This window comes from Lithobates pipiens, unplaced genomic scaffold (assembly GCF_037356315.1).
Source record: "Lithobates pipiens isolate NorthernLeopardFrog02 unplaced genomic scaffold, aLitPip1_a1.2 Scaffold_67, whole genome shotgun sequence".
Classification (NCBI taxonomy): Eukaryota; Metazoa; Chordata; class Amphibia; order Anura; family Ranidae; genus Lithobates; species Lithobates pipiens.
This window is the reverse complement of record NW_027507889.1, coordinates 1,060,486-1,072,597: the sequence shown is the minus strand read 5'-3', so window position 1 is coordinate 1,072,597 and position 12,112 is coordinate 1,060,486. Positions and strand designations below refer to the sequence as shown.

The 12,112-nt window shown below is 46.5% G+C and overlaps 3 pseudogenes; all 3 read right to left on the bottom strand.

Annotated features, from left to right (window-relative positions):
* Positions 1-9,738: 9,738 nt before the first annotated feature.
* LOC143959220 (5S ribosomal RNA) lies at positions 9,739-9,857 on the bottom strand (annotated as a pseudogene).
* A 776-nt stretch (positions 9,858-10,633) lies between these two features.
* On the bottom strand, positions 10,634-10,752 carry LOC143959183 (5S ribosomal RNA; annotated as a pseudogene).
* A 287-nt stretch (positions 10,753-11,039) lies between these two features.
* LOC143959250 (5S ribosomal RNA) lies at positions 11,040-11,158 on the bottom strand (annotated as a pseudogene).
* Positions 11,159-12,112: the final 954 nt, after the last annotated feature.

The window sequence follows — 12,112 nt, the reverse complement described above, 5'->3', positions numbered from 1 at the left end:
TTATTTATGTATTTAGAATTCCTTGTAAATGTAGATGTTCATTCAAAGGTCAGATTTTTTTAAATAGCGTTGGTACGTTGCTTTAAAGAATCGCATAGCAGAACACATGCTCTGTTTTAAAGGGTGCAACCATTGGAGTAAACATCGTTGTGTTTTTTCCCAAATCTGGGTCGCATCGGCAAAGCTGTTTTCTCCAATGAGATTGCCTGCCACGGAAAGCTGGGGTTTGCTGTGAGTGGGCCAGGTATGCCAACAGCCTACTATTCTTATTACCAAATTCAAATATGCGCTGCGCCTGGTATAAAAAAATGTTTCCGGGTCTTTTCTACTAATACAAGATCTAAGTGGCGCACCCCTTCCCTCCAACCTCTATATGTATCTGAATTGGGGTTTGCTATGTATTCCACCTCTGCATCTGTCACTTTCCTTTCTGCCTCCAGGAGTTTCTACTGCCTATCCGATCTAAGTTGTTTAATAACAACGGGCTACTGAGCCCCTAAGTGTGGCCTTAAACGCATCCCAGGTGACTCCGACAGGGGCCCCTGCCCGGTTGTCCACCCAGAAGTCACCAATAGACGACTGCGTAGACCTCTCAAAACTTTCCTCCTTGAGCCACAATGGGCTCAACCTCCACACCACGTACCCTCTCGGTCTCTCCATGTCAAAGGTGACCAGAAGTGGGGAGTGATCCGAGACAGCACGAGGCAGATATTGGGCCTCCAGCACTCTCGGCAATAATTCATTGGACACAAAACATAAATCAATCCTAGAAAGAGTATTAAACATGGTGGAGTGACAGGAGTAAGCTCTAACATGTGGGTTTTTCCACCTCCAGGCCTCCACCAGGTTATATGACCCAATACACTGAGCCAGCGGGGAGCCATGCTTAGGCGCCATTCCAAATCTGTCAGCATCAGGTGAGAGCACCACATTCATATCCCCAGCAAGAATAATGAGACCCTCTGCAACTCGGAGGGCAGCATCCATTATTATTCCCCATACTTCTATAGTAAAGGGGGGAGGAATGAAGAGGTTAGATTCATCACCACATTCAAAGAACAACATTTGCAAATTAAAGGAATCCTTCAGAGATACTGGTATCTCTTGAAGGGGGATCTCCTCTTAGCAAAACATCTCCCGGAATATCCGGGTATCACGTATAGGAGATCACGATCTTTGAAGGATTCTCTAGTACAAAGTCATTTCTCCCCCCCCCCCGTAAAGGTGGGTCCTAAACAAACAGGATGTACCCCGTGCCACAAATGTGGTTTTTGCAGATATTTACATGCATCGAGATCCATATGTCTGCCAAATGGTCGTTTATTTGAACCCAAATTTGCTGTGACCTGTCAATCAGTGGGGGTGGTGTACATTATGGTTTGTCAATGCAATGCTTTCTATGTTGGGAAGACAAAGCGTCCCTTCTTCCACCGCATCAGGGACCATGTGTCCCTGGTGCGGGGGAAGAAGATGGAAACTCCAATCAGCCGACATTTTGGTTTATATCATCAGTTCAACGATGGTCTCATGCACTTCTTTCCTTTGGAATATGTTCCCCCGGGAGATAGAGGGGGGGATTATAATCATACTCTTTTACAACGAGAGACTCGATGGATATTTAATTTGGAGGCTACCCGATCCCCGGGACTTAATGATGCAATCAGTTTCGAACCTTTTCTTTAAATGACTTTTTTTTTTTTTTTTTACCCCCTGGTATATTGTAATAATAAATGATTGTATTTTGTCAAATAGGCAATATATTGGCGTGGATGTCTGATGGCTCGCGGATTGGGAGGGGGCTCCATACCTGAGGGGGACCCTCCGAGTGCTCCTTGCCCTTCCTGGGTCTGTACGGGCACCCCGGGGCGGGTCTGACCTACAACCTTTTCCAACCAGTTGGGGGTTCGATCGGCCCGCCCCGTTTCTAAATGTGAGGTCCCCTTCTCTCTTTTTTTGCTTGTCTGTTGCAAACAATTCTTTTTTCCATCTTTGAAATCAGGGATGTATGGTGATTGACATTTATGTCGGCCCATTTTCATCTCTGTGTATTTGCACTTTGATTTATCCGAGAGTAAGATCAGGGCATATTGCCCTTAGCCATCATGGCTGCCTGTCTCTGACCGAATGTCAGGTCTCTATCAGAGTACTGGCACAGATGGATCATCACTGGCAAATTTCCTGACTCTGGCCAGAATCCAACATGGCCGACGCGCTATACGGACGTAAATCACGTCCTTCGCGCATGCGCATCTGCCATCTAGACGCGCACGAAGGAGATCGCTTGTAAATCTCCTGACTTTTAGCCAGAATCCAACATGGCCGACGCGCTATATGGACGTAAATTACGTCCTTTGCGCATGCGCACTCGCCATCTAGACACGCACGGAGGAGATCCTCCCAGTAGGTGTGCCCGCAGCCCGGCGGTGACGTCAGATGCCGCCGGGCTGGAAGCACGAGTTATAATGCGGGTCCCGGTCAGTGTCATCCAAGCAAGCGATGGAAGCCGACATGTGGAGCTGCTGCACGTATGAAAAAGCACTTAAACCTTTTTGACTGTATCATACCACTATATTCAACAGGTAGGAATGGAATGGCTCTGATGGGACTAGACGGATGATCCGGAAGTCCAAGTCTAGAGTCACGCATTCTATATTCTTGAGATGTTTATACAACACTGATGGGGACATGGCTTTTCTTCTTTTCTTTCAGAAAACAGCACAGAGAGATCTCTTGTGTTCAGAATTTATACCTTGTTTAATCTCTATCTGACAACACATAGGGTTCGTAGGTACTGGGTATGCCTAACTGGTTCTAGTTCAGCCATTTCCTTGGCTCCACCAGGTATGTTCTATAGTGTTTATTGTGCCATTTTTGACACTTCATTGAAGTGGTCTACATATATTATATTATATATATGTTTCTCGTGCTTCTGCAGATCCCTGGGGGGGAGCAATTGGGGGGTCCTCGGTGGGTGCCCTCGCCACGGTCCGCATGCTTGATGACAAAAAAGTTTGTCCTCACTTAAGTACTAATAGATGCATAGAACATTTGAAAACTACGATAGACAATTTGTATTAATTTACCAGACATATTGGGTAAGATGCTTTTCTTGTTCTCATTTGTTATATATTTTTTTATTTTCATTACAATATTTTTTACTTTTATTTTTCACCTTTTTCATTGTATTTGTATTCTTCACACATTTTATTTTATTTTCATTCTTATCTTTATTTTGACCCTATCTGCAATCTCCATAGAGGAGAACTATATTTTATACCTTATGTATTCAATCTTGGGACACCATCCATATGGTATGGTCTGGTTGTTCCCTTTTGGAGAACTAATAGGTTACTGAATATTGATATGCAAACTATGCTCTGTGTTTTAATACTCTAAGGGTGGGGGCTTCATTCCTCTCCAACCAATATGCTGGACATGAATGAATCCTACCACCAGATCTACTCAATGTAGATGTGTCAGCCTATGTGGGCAAAACACCTCTTGTACCCCTCGGGGTTGTGTGTGTACAGAACTATCTATGTATTTGTATCTCTAAACAAATGATCTGTTTGTATAATTTCAGTTTTCTACTGATTGCCGTATTCTGCAATTGTCCTGAGGAAGCTCAGAAGAGCGAAACATGTAGGAAAGAGACAATGCAGTTTAAATCGTATATAAATGTGGTAACTTATGGAGCCTTGTAGGCTTATATACCAACTTTTGTATACCCGCATCTTTTATTTTATATGGAAATGGATGTAATTGTTTGATAAATGCTTTTTGTACACTAAAATAAAAACTTCAATGATTTTATTTATGGATTGAATATATTTGGTGCCGTTGTAAAAGTCCCGGGGGTTGGTTACCCTCCAGTCCCCCTTTTTTTCAATTTCCCCTTTTCTTCAAATAATATTAGCCAGAATGGTTTTTGGCCAGAAAATTAAATGAGGGGGGCAACCCCCTCATTATTCACTTAATAAGTTTCTAATTATGTGAGATCCAACGTCAAAACCACTTGATCTTACCGGATCTAACAAATATTTTTTTTCTGGCCAAAATTGCATGTGGGGGGCTAATCCGTCCATAATATCTCTATTTTGATGGGAAAGGAGATAAGGGGAGGGGGCAGCCCCTCTCATTAATCTCTTAATAAGTCTCTAATTATGTGAGATCTAACATTAAAACCACTTGATCTTAGCGGATCTAACAAATATATTTATCAGCCTGAATGATTTTTGGCCAGAAAATTTGATAAGGCGGGCTGATGACGGGTTAGCCCCCCTGCAAATAACTGTTAATATTGCTTCTTCTGTGTGAGAACTAACGCAAACAGTTGATCTAACCTGATCTAAAAAAGATCTAACAAACTGAATACGATTTTTTTTAAATATTGATATGGGGGGGGCTAACCCGGCAAAGGTACTTTTACCTACTGTGCATTGTAATAAATCACAGCAGAGGGAGGCTAGAGGTTACAGAAAGGTCACTGTGCAATACAAACAACCAAACATTGAATACCAAAAATGGTCCTCAGTGATCAAAAAAAGCCTGGCCCTTCTAGGCTAAATATTATCCTTGGAGGCCAAAAATGGGCCCCAGTGAAAAAAAACAGCACACCCAGCTGTTTTTGGTCACCGACAGGGGCGGACGGACCAGTCGGTCACTCGGGTGCCGCCCGAGGTCATTAGGGGCCCGGCCCGGTCTCGGCCACATGAGAGGCCACTTGAAGTGGCTGTGCCGTATCACATGCCGTGATCATGCCGATTACAGTACTGCTAACGGTACTTCTAACGGTGCGCTGCTCCCCGCCGCCCCCCTCCTTCCCTCCCGTCCGTCCCAGGTGATGTCACAACGCATACCGTACAAGCACCTGGGACGGACGGGAGGGGAGGAGGGGCCAGCGGGGAGCAGTGCGCCGTTAGCAGTATTGTAATTGGCATGATCGCGGCATGTGATACGGGCACAGCAGAAGAGTGGAGGGGCCGGCGGGGAGCTGCGCCGTTATTATCGGCATTCGGTAAGTGAAGCCTGGGCCTGCCACAAGTGATGGGAGGCGGCGGTACAGAATGCATGGGGCCCCGGATCCCCCCCAACCCACAGTGTCCCCCGTGTGTGTGTGTCCCCCTGTGTTTGTGTCCCCGTGTGTGTGTGTCCCTGTCCACCTGTGTGTGTCTCCCCCTGTGTGAGTGTGCGTGTCCCCCTGTGTGTGTGTGAGTGTATCCCCCCTCTGTGTGTGTGTGTGTGTGTGTCCCTGTGTGTGGTGTGTGTGTGTGTCCCCGTGTGTGTGTCCCCCTGTTTGAGAGAATGTGTCCCCCTGTGTGTGTGTGTGTGCCTCCCCTTGTGTGTCTCCCCCTGTGTGTGTGTGTGTGAGAGAGTCTTCCCCCCTGTGTGTGTGTTTCCCCCTGTATAAATGTGTGTGTCTGTGTGAGTGATTGTGTGTCCCACCATGTGATTGTGTGTCCCCCCCGTGTGAGTGTGCGTGCCCCCCGTGTGAGTGTGTGGTGTGTGTGTGTCCCTGTGTGTGTCCCCCTGTGTGTGTGTGTGTCTCCCCCTGTGTGTGTGTGTGTGTGTGTGTGTTTCTTGCCCTGTGTCTCTCCCCCTGTGTGCGAGTGTCTCCCCCTGTGTGTGTGTGTCTTCCCCTGTGTGTGTCCCCGTGTGTGTGTAAGTGGTTCCCCCTGTGTGTGTGTGTGTCCCTGTGTGAGCGTGTGCATTCTTCCTCCAGTTTCCCCCCTGTGTGCTCCCCCCGTGTCTGCCTGTGCAGGTGTGGCGCCCAAGGGGGCCCCATGAGCTTCTATTGCCTGGGGGCCCCATTAGTTGTCAGTCCGCCCCTGGTCACCTGACCTTTGAATGCCAAAAAGGTCCTCGGAGTGTGCCTTTTTTAGTCACCAAGGACCATTTTGGGCATTTAATCACTTCAGCGCCGGACCATTTGGCTGGCCAAATACCAGAGCACTTTTTGCAATTCGGCACTGCTTCGCTTTAACCACTTGCCGACCATTGCATTCTGATGTACGTCCCTACTTTGGGGACAAACAGAGGCGTCTTTAGGGGGTGGCCATAGTCTGGGACCAATAGCCCAGAGTCTTGAGTCTCGGTCCAGAATGCAGGGAACAGGGGCAGACTGAGCCATGGTTGGCTCCAGCTTTAGCTCTGCCCCGCTTCCACCCGACTTTACTCTTGGTCACTGATTGCTATAGCCGCCTGGCGGCTAGCAACCATTAACATCACTGCCCACTGTGCCCACACTGCCCAACATTCAAAGCAGAGGAGGATTGCACTTCCTCCTCCTCCGCGCTAGTGCTCATGGGGCCTGGCCTACGACTTCTGGTCTGGATTGTCCCGCAGCTGTTATGGTAGCGTGGAGTGTAGAGCCCAGGAGGGAGAGAAAGGGATGACGTCGCCACCCTGAGCAGCATTCGCAGCGGCTCCCTTAGCCTACACTCCTCCAATCTTAGTCCTCTCCCAGCTCGCTGTCCTGGAGCAGGAAGAAGGCAGCAGAAATGACAATGCGGCGGCCGCACCACATCAATACCCACTTGGGTGGGCGGCTCTCCTCTGGCTGCCTTGCACACCAGCACCACGGATGAGCTGCTGCTGTAGTACCTGAACAAATGAAGTCTATCTCCTCCTGGTCAGGTAGGTCAATCAAGTTTGTATGTCAGGTACCAGGTCAGTGTGTGTCAGGTAGGTCAGTGTATGTCAGTGTGTGTCGTGTAGGTCAGTATATGTATGTCAGGTAGGTCAGAGTGTGTCGTGTGGGTCAGGTAGGTCAGTGTATGTATGTCGGGTAGGTCAGTGTGGGTCACGTAGGTCAGTGTATGTATGTCAGGTAGGTCAGTGTATGTATGTCAGGTAGGTCAGCGTGTGTCGGGTAGGTCAGTGTGGGTCACGTAGGTCATCCTTTTTTCCCACAAATAGAGCTTTATTTTGAAGGTATTTGATTGCCTCTGCAATTTTTTATTTTTTTTGCGATATAAACGGAAAAATCTAAAATATTGAAAGAAATTTATATTTTCTGCTTTTTGTTAAAAGAAAAATCCAATAAACTCAATTTTATTCATACTTTAAGGTCAAAATTTATTCAGCCACATGTCTTTGGTAATGTTAATAAGCGTATATTTATTGGTTTGCGCAAATGTTATAGCATCTGAAAACGATGGTACATTTTCTGGAATTTACGCATCTTTTAGTTTATGACTGCCTATCTCATTTCTTTAGGTGCTAATATGGCATAGTTGACTTCTTTTTTTCCCTTGTTTCCCAAGGTGACCATCTTGGTGTTAAGAGGGTTGAGGGTGCCAAAAGTGAGTGCCTATGGCAACATCACCCTGAAAGCATCTGATACTAAGCAGGGACGGGCCTGATTAGTACCTAGATGGGAGACCGCCTGGGAATACCCTCTTGAGAAATGCCAAGATGGTCACCTTGGGGAACCACAAAAAAAGGCGGTCTCCCATCTAGGTACTAAACAGGCCCATCTCTGCTTAGCCTTCAAGGCCAGGTGAGCTTGGGTGCTTTCAGAGTGGAATGGCCAGAGGCAATCTCTTCTGGCACCCAAAACCCTCTTGAGAAATGCCAAGAAGGTCATCTTGGGAAACCAGAAATAAAAAACAGGTCAACTCTAAAAAAAAAAAAAAAAAGCCTACAGCACCTGGTATTCCCAGACGGTCTCCCATCCAGGTACTAACCAGGCCCTACCCAGCCCATAGGCAATCTCTTTGGGCACCCTCATCCCTCTTGACAAATGCAAAGATGGTCACTAGGCCCGACCCTGCTTAGCCTTCGAGATCAGACGAGATTGGGCGCTTTCACGGTGATATGGCCGTAGGCAATCTCTTTGGGTATCCCCAACCCTCTTTGACAAGCGCCAAGATGGTCACCTTGAGAAACAAGGGAAAAAAACAAGTCAACGGCAAAAAAATAAAAAATTACGGCACCTTGTATTCCCAGGCGGTCTCCCACTCAGGTACTAACCAGGCCCGACCCTGCTTAGCCTCTGAGATTAAACGAGATTGGTTGCTTTCAGGGTGTCGTGGCCATAAGCAATACCTTTGGGCACTCTCAACCCTCTTGACAAGCACCAAGATGGTCACCTAGGGAAAGTAGGGGAAAAAACAAGTCAACGCCCAAAAAAAAAAAGAAGCAAATGGGACTGGTTATTGCCAGGATGTCTCACATTTGTTACTAACTAGTAGACATGTGCGCTTCGTTTCGTACGAATCGCAAATTCGTACGAATTTCTCAAAATTTGTACGTTCGGGAGGATCCGAAATACAAATTGCCGTGCGTCCGAATTCTGTACGGAATACGAACTTTTGTTTACGAATTCCGGATCTCAATCATTATGCTTATCATGACTTGCAGAAGACTTCTGTGATAGAAGTCAATGTAAATTGCCTGAAGACATCAGTGAAGGACTTTCAACCTCTCTGGGCAGGCTGCCAAGAAAAGAACAAAATGATACAATGTTTCTTCTTCAATGGGCTGAACTCCGTGTGTAGAAGTTTTCAGTTTAACCATTTAAAGACTAAATCTTTTCTGACACTTGTTGCTTACAAGTAAAAATCCAGTATTTTCTGCTAGAAAATCACTCAGAAGCCCCAAAAATTATATATTTTTTTTTTAGCAGAGACCCTAGGTAATAAAATAGCGGTTGTTGCAATATTTTGTGACGTGGTATTTGTGCAGAGGTCTTTCAAATGCAAATTAGCCCTTTATCATGGTGCAGGTGTCATTGCTGTATGTCACACTGCTGTCAGTGCTCTCTATCACGGTGCAGGTGTCATTGCTGTATGTCACGCTGCTGATGTCAGTGCTCTCTATCACGGTGCTGTTGTCAGATCACTCTATCACGGTGCAGGTGTCATTGCTGTATGTCACGCTACTAATGTCACTGCTCCCTAGAGGTCGACTGAAAAAAAAAAGGGCTAACTTGCGTTTGAAAGACCTACTGGATTTTTACTTGTAAGCAACAAGTGTCAGAAAAGATTTAGTCTTTAAATGGTTAAACTGAGAACTTCTACACATGGAGTTCAGCCCATTGAAGAAGAAACATTGTATCATTTTGTTCTTTTCTTGGCAGCCTGCCCAGAGAGGATGAACGTCCTTCACTGATGTCTTCAGGCAACTTACATTGACTTCTATCACAGAAGTCTTCTGCAAGTCATAATAAGCATAATGAGCAATGTTTTTGCCTTTAAATTTATCGTAAAGAACGTTCGTACACGTTAACGACAATTCGTATTTCGTACGAAACAGAACGGAATTTCGGGCACGAAATACGAAGTACGAATTAATTTTATTACGAATCAAAATGGAACAGAACGAAATGAATTTATCGACGGCGTCCATGTCTACTAACCAGGGCAGACGCTGCTCAGCCTCCGAGATCAGACAAGATCAGGCACTTTCAGGGTGATGTGGCCGTATTAAATCTCTTTCGGCACCCTCAACCCTCTTGAGAAACTCCAAGATGGTCACCTTGGGAAACAAGTGAAAAAAACTAATCGTCGCCAAAGAAAAAAAAAAAAAGAAACCTACGGCACTTGATAATCCCAGGGGGTCTCCCCATCCAGGTTCTAGCCAAGCCCGACCCTGCTAAGCCTCCGAGATCAGGCGCTTTCAGGGTCATGTTCCCATAGGCAATGTCTTTCGGCACCCTCAACCCTCTTGACAAACGCCAAGATGGTCACCTTAGGAAACAAGGGAAAAAAACAAGTCAACAACAAAAAAAAAAGAAACCTACAGCACTTGGTATTCCTAGGGGGTCTCCCATCCAGGTTCTAACCAGGCCCAACCCTGCTAAGCATCCGAGATCAGATGAGATTAGTTGCTTTCAGGGAGATGTGGCCATGGGCAATCGCTTTGGGCACCCTGAACCCTCTTGAAAAAAAAAGCCAAAAAAAGAAAAAAAAGAGAAGCCTATGGCACCTGGTATTCCCAGGCAGTCTCTCATCCGGGTACTAACCAGGCCTGACCATGCTTAGCCTCCGAGATTAGTCACTTTGAGGGTGATGTGGCCATAGTCAATTTCTTCAGACACCCTCAACCATCTTGACAAACGCCAATATAGTCACCTTGGGAAACAAGGGAAAAAAACAAGTAAACGCAAAAAAAAATAAGCCTACGGCACCTGGTATTCCCAGGCGGTCTGCCATCCAGGTATTAACCAGGCTCAGCCCCTGCTTAGCCTCTGAGGTGAGACAAGATGGGGCGCTTTCAAGGTGATGTGGCCGTAGCCAATCTTTTTGGGCACCGTCAACCCCCTTGACAAATGCCAAAATGCACTTTGGGGAAACAAGGGAAAAAACAAGTCAACGCCCAAATGAAAAAAAAAAGGAAGCCTACAGCACCTTGTATTCCTAGGTGATCTCCCATCCAGGTACTTACCAGGCCCGACCCTACCCATGGGCAATCTCTATAGGCAACCTCATCCCTCTTGACAAACGCAAAGATGATCACTAGGCTCGACCATGCTTAGCCTCCGAGATCAGATGAGATTGGGCGCTTTCACAGTGATATGGCTGTATGCAATCTCTTTGGGTATCCTCAACCCTTTTTGACAAACGCCAAGCTGGTCACCTTGAGAAACAAGGGAAAAAAACAAGTCAATGCCAAAAAGAAAAAAAAAAGAAGCCTATAGCACCTGATATTGCCAGGCGGTCTCCCATCCAAGTACTAACCAGGCCCACCACTGCTTAGTCTCCGAGATCAGATGAGATGGTGCGCTTTCAGGGTGATGTGGCCGTAGGCAATCTTTGTGCAACTTCAACCCTCTTGACAAATGCCAAGATGGTATCCATGGGTAAAAAGAGAAAAAAAGAAAAGAAACCTACATCACCTAGTATTCCCAGGCGCTCTCCCATCTGCGTACTAACCCGGCCCGCCCCTACTTCTCCTCAGATATGCGGTGAGATGGGGCGCTTTTAGGGTGATGTGCCCGTAGACAATCTCTTTGGGCACCCTCAACCCTCTTGACAAATGCCAAGATTGTCACCTTGGGAAACAAGGGAAAAAAACAAGTCAACACCAAAAAAATAAACCTACGGCACCTGGTATTCCCAGGCGGTCTCCCATCCAGGTACTAACCAGGCTCGACCCTGCATAACATCCGAGATCGGATGAGATGGGGTGTTTTCAGGGTGATGTGCCCATAGGCAATTGCTTTGGGCACCCTCAACCCTCTTGACAAACACCAACATTGTCACCTTGGGAAACGAGAGAAAAAAACAAGTCAACACCAAAAAAAAATAATAATAATATTTACGGCACCTGGTATTCCCAGGCGGTCTCCCAACTAGGTATAAATCAGGCCCGATGCTGCTTAGCCTCTGAGATAAGACGAGATTTGTCGCTTTCAGGGTGATGTGGTCTTAGGCAACCACTTTGCGCATGCTCAACCCTCTTGACAAAATGCCAAGATGGTCACCTTGGGAAACAAGGGAAATAACAAGTCAACGCCAAAAAAAAGAAAAAAAAAAAGAAGCATGTGGCAATGGGTATTCCCAGGCAGTCTCCCATCCAGCTACTAACCAGGCCCAACCCTGCTTAGCCTTTGAGATCAGGTTCTTTCAGGGTCATGTGCCCATAGGCAATCTTTTTGGACAGCCTCAGCCCTCTTGACAAACGCTACAGTGGTCACCTTGGGAAACCAGGGAAAAAAACAAGTTGATGCCAAACCTACGGCACATGGTATTCCTGGGGGTCTCCTATCCAGATCTAACCAGGCCCGACCCTGCTTAGCCTCTGAGATCAAACAAGATCGGTTGATTTCAGGGTGTCGTGGCCATAGGCAATCTCTTTGGGCACCCTCAACCCTCTTGACAAGCGCCAAGATGGTCACCTCAACGCCAAGTCAACGCCAAAAAAAAAACAAAAAACAAAAAGAAGCCCGTGGCACTGGGTATTCCCAGGAGGTCTCCCGTTTGTTACTAACCATTTCAGACGCTGCTCAGCCTCCGAGATCAGACAAGATCGAGCACTTTCAGGGTGATGTGGCTGTAAGAAATCTCTTTCTGCACCCTCAACCCTCTTGACAAACGCCAAGATGGTCACCTTGGGAAACAAAGGAAAAAAACAAGTCAACGCCAAAAAAAAAAAGAAACCTACTGCA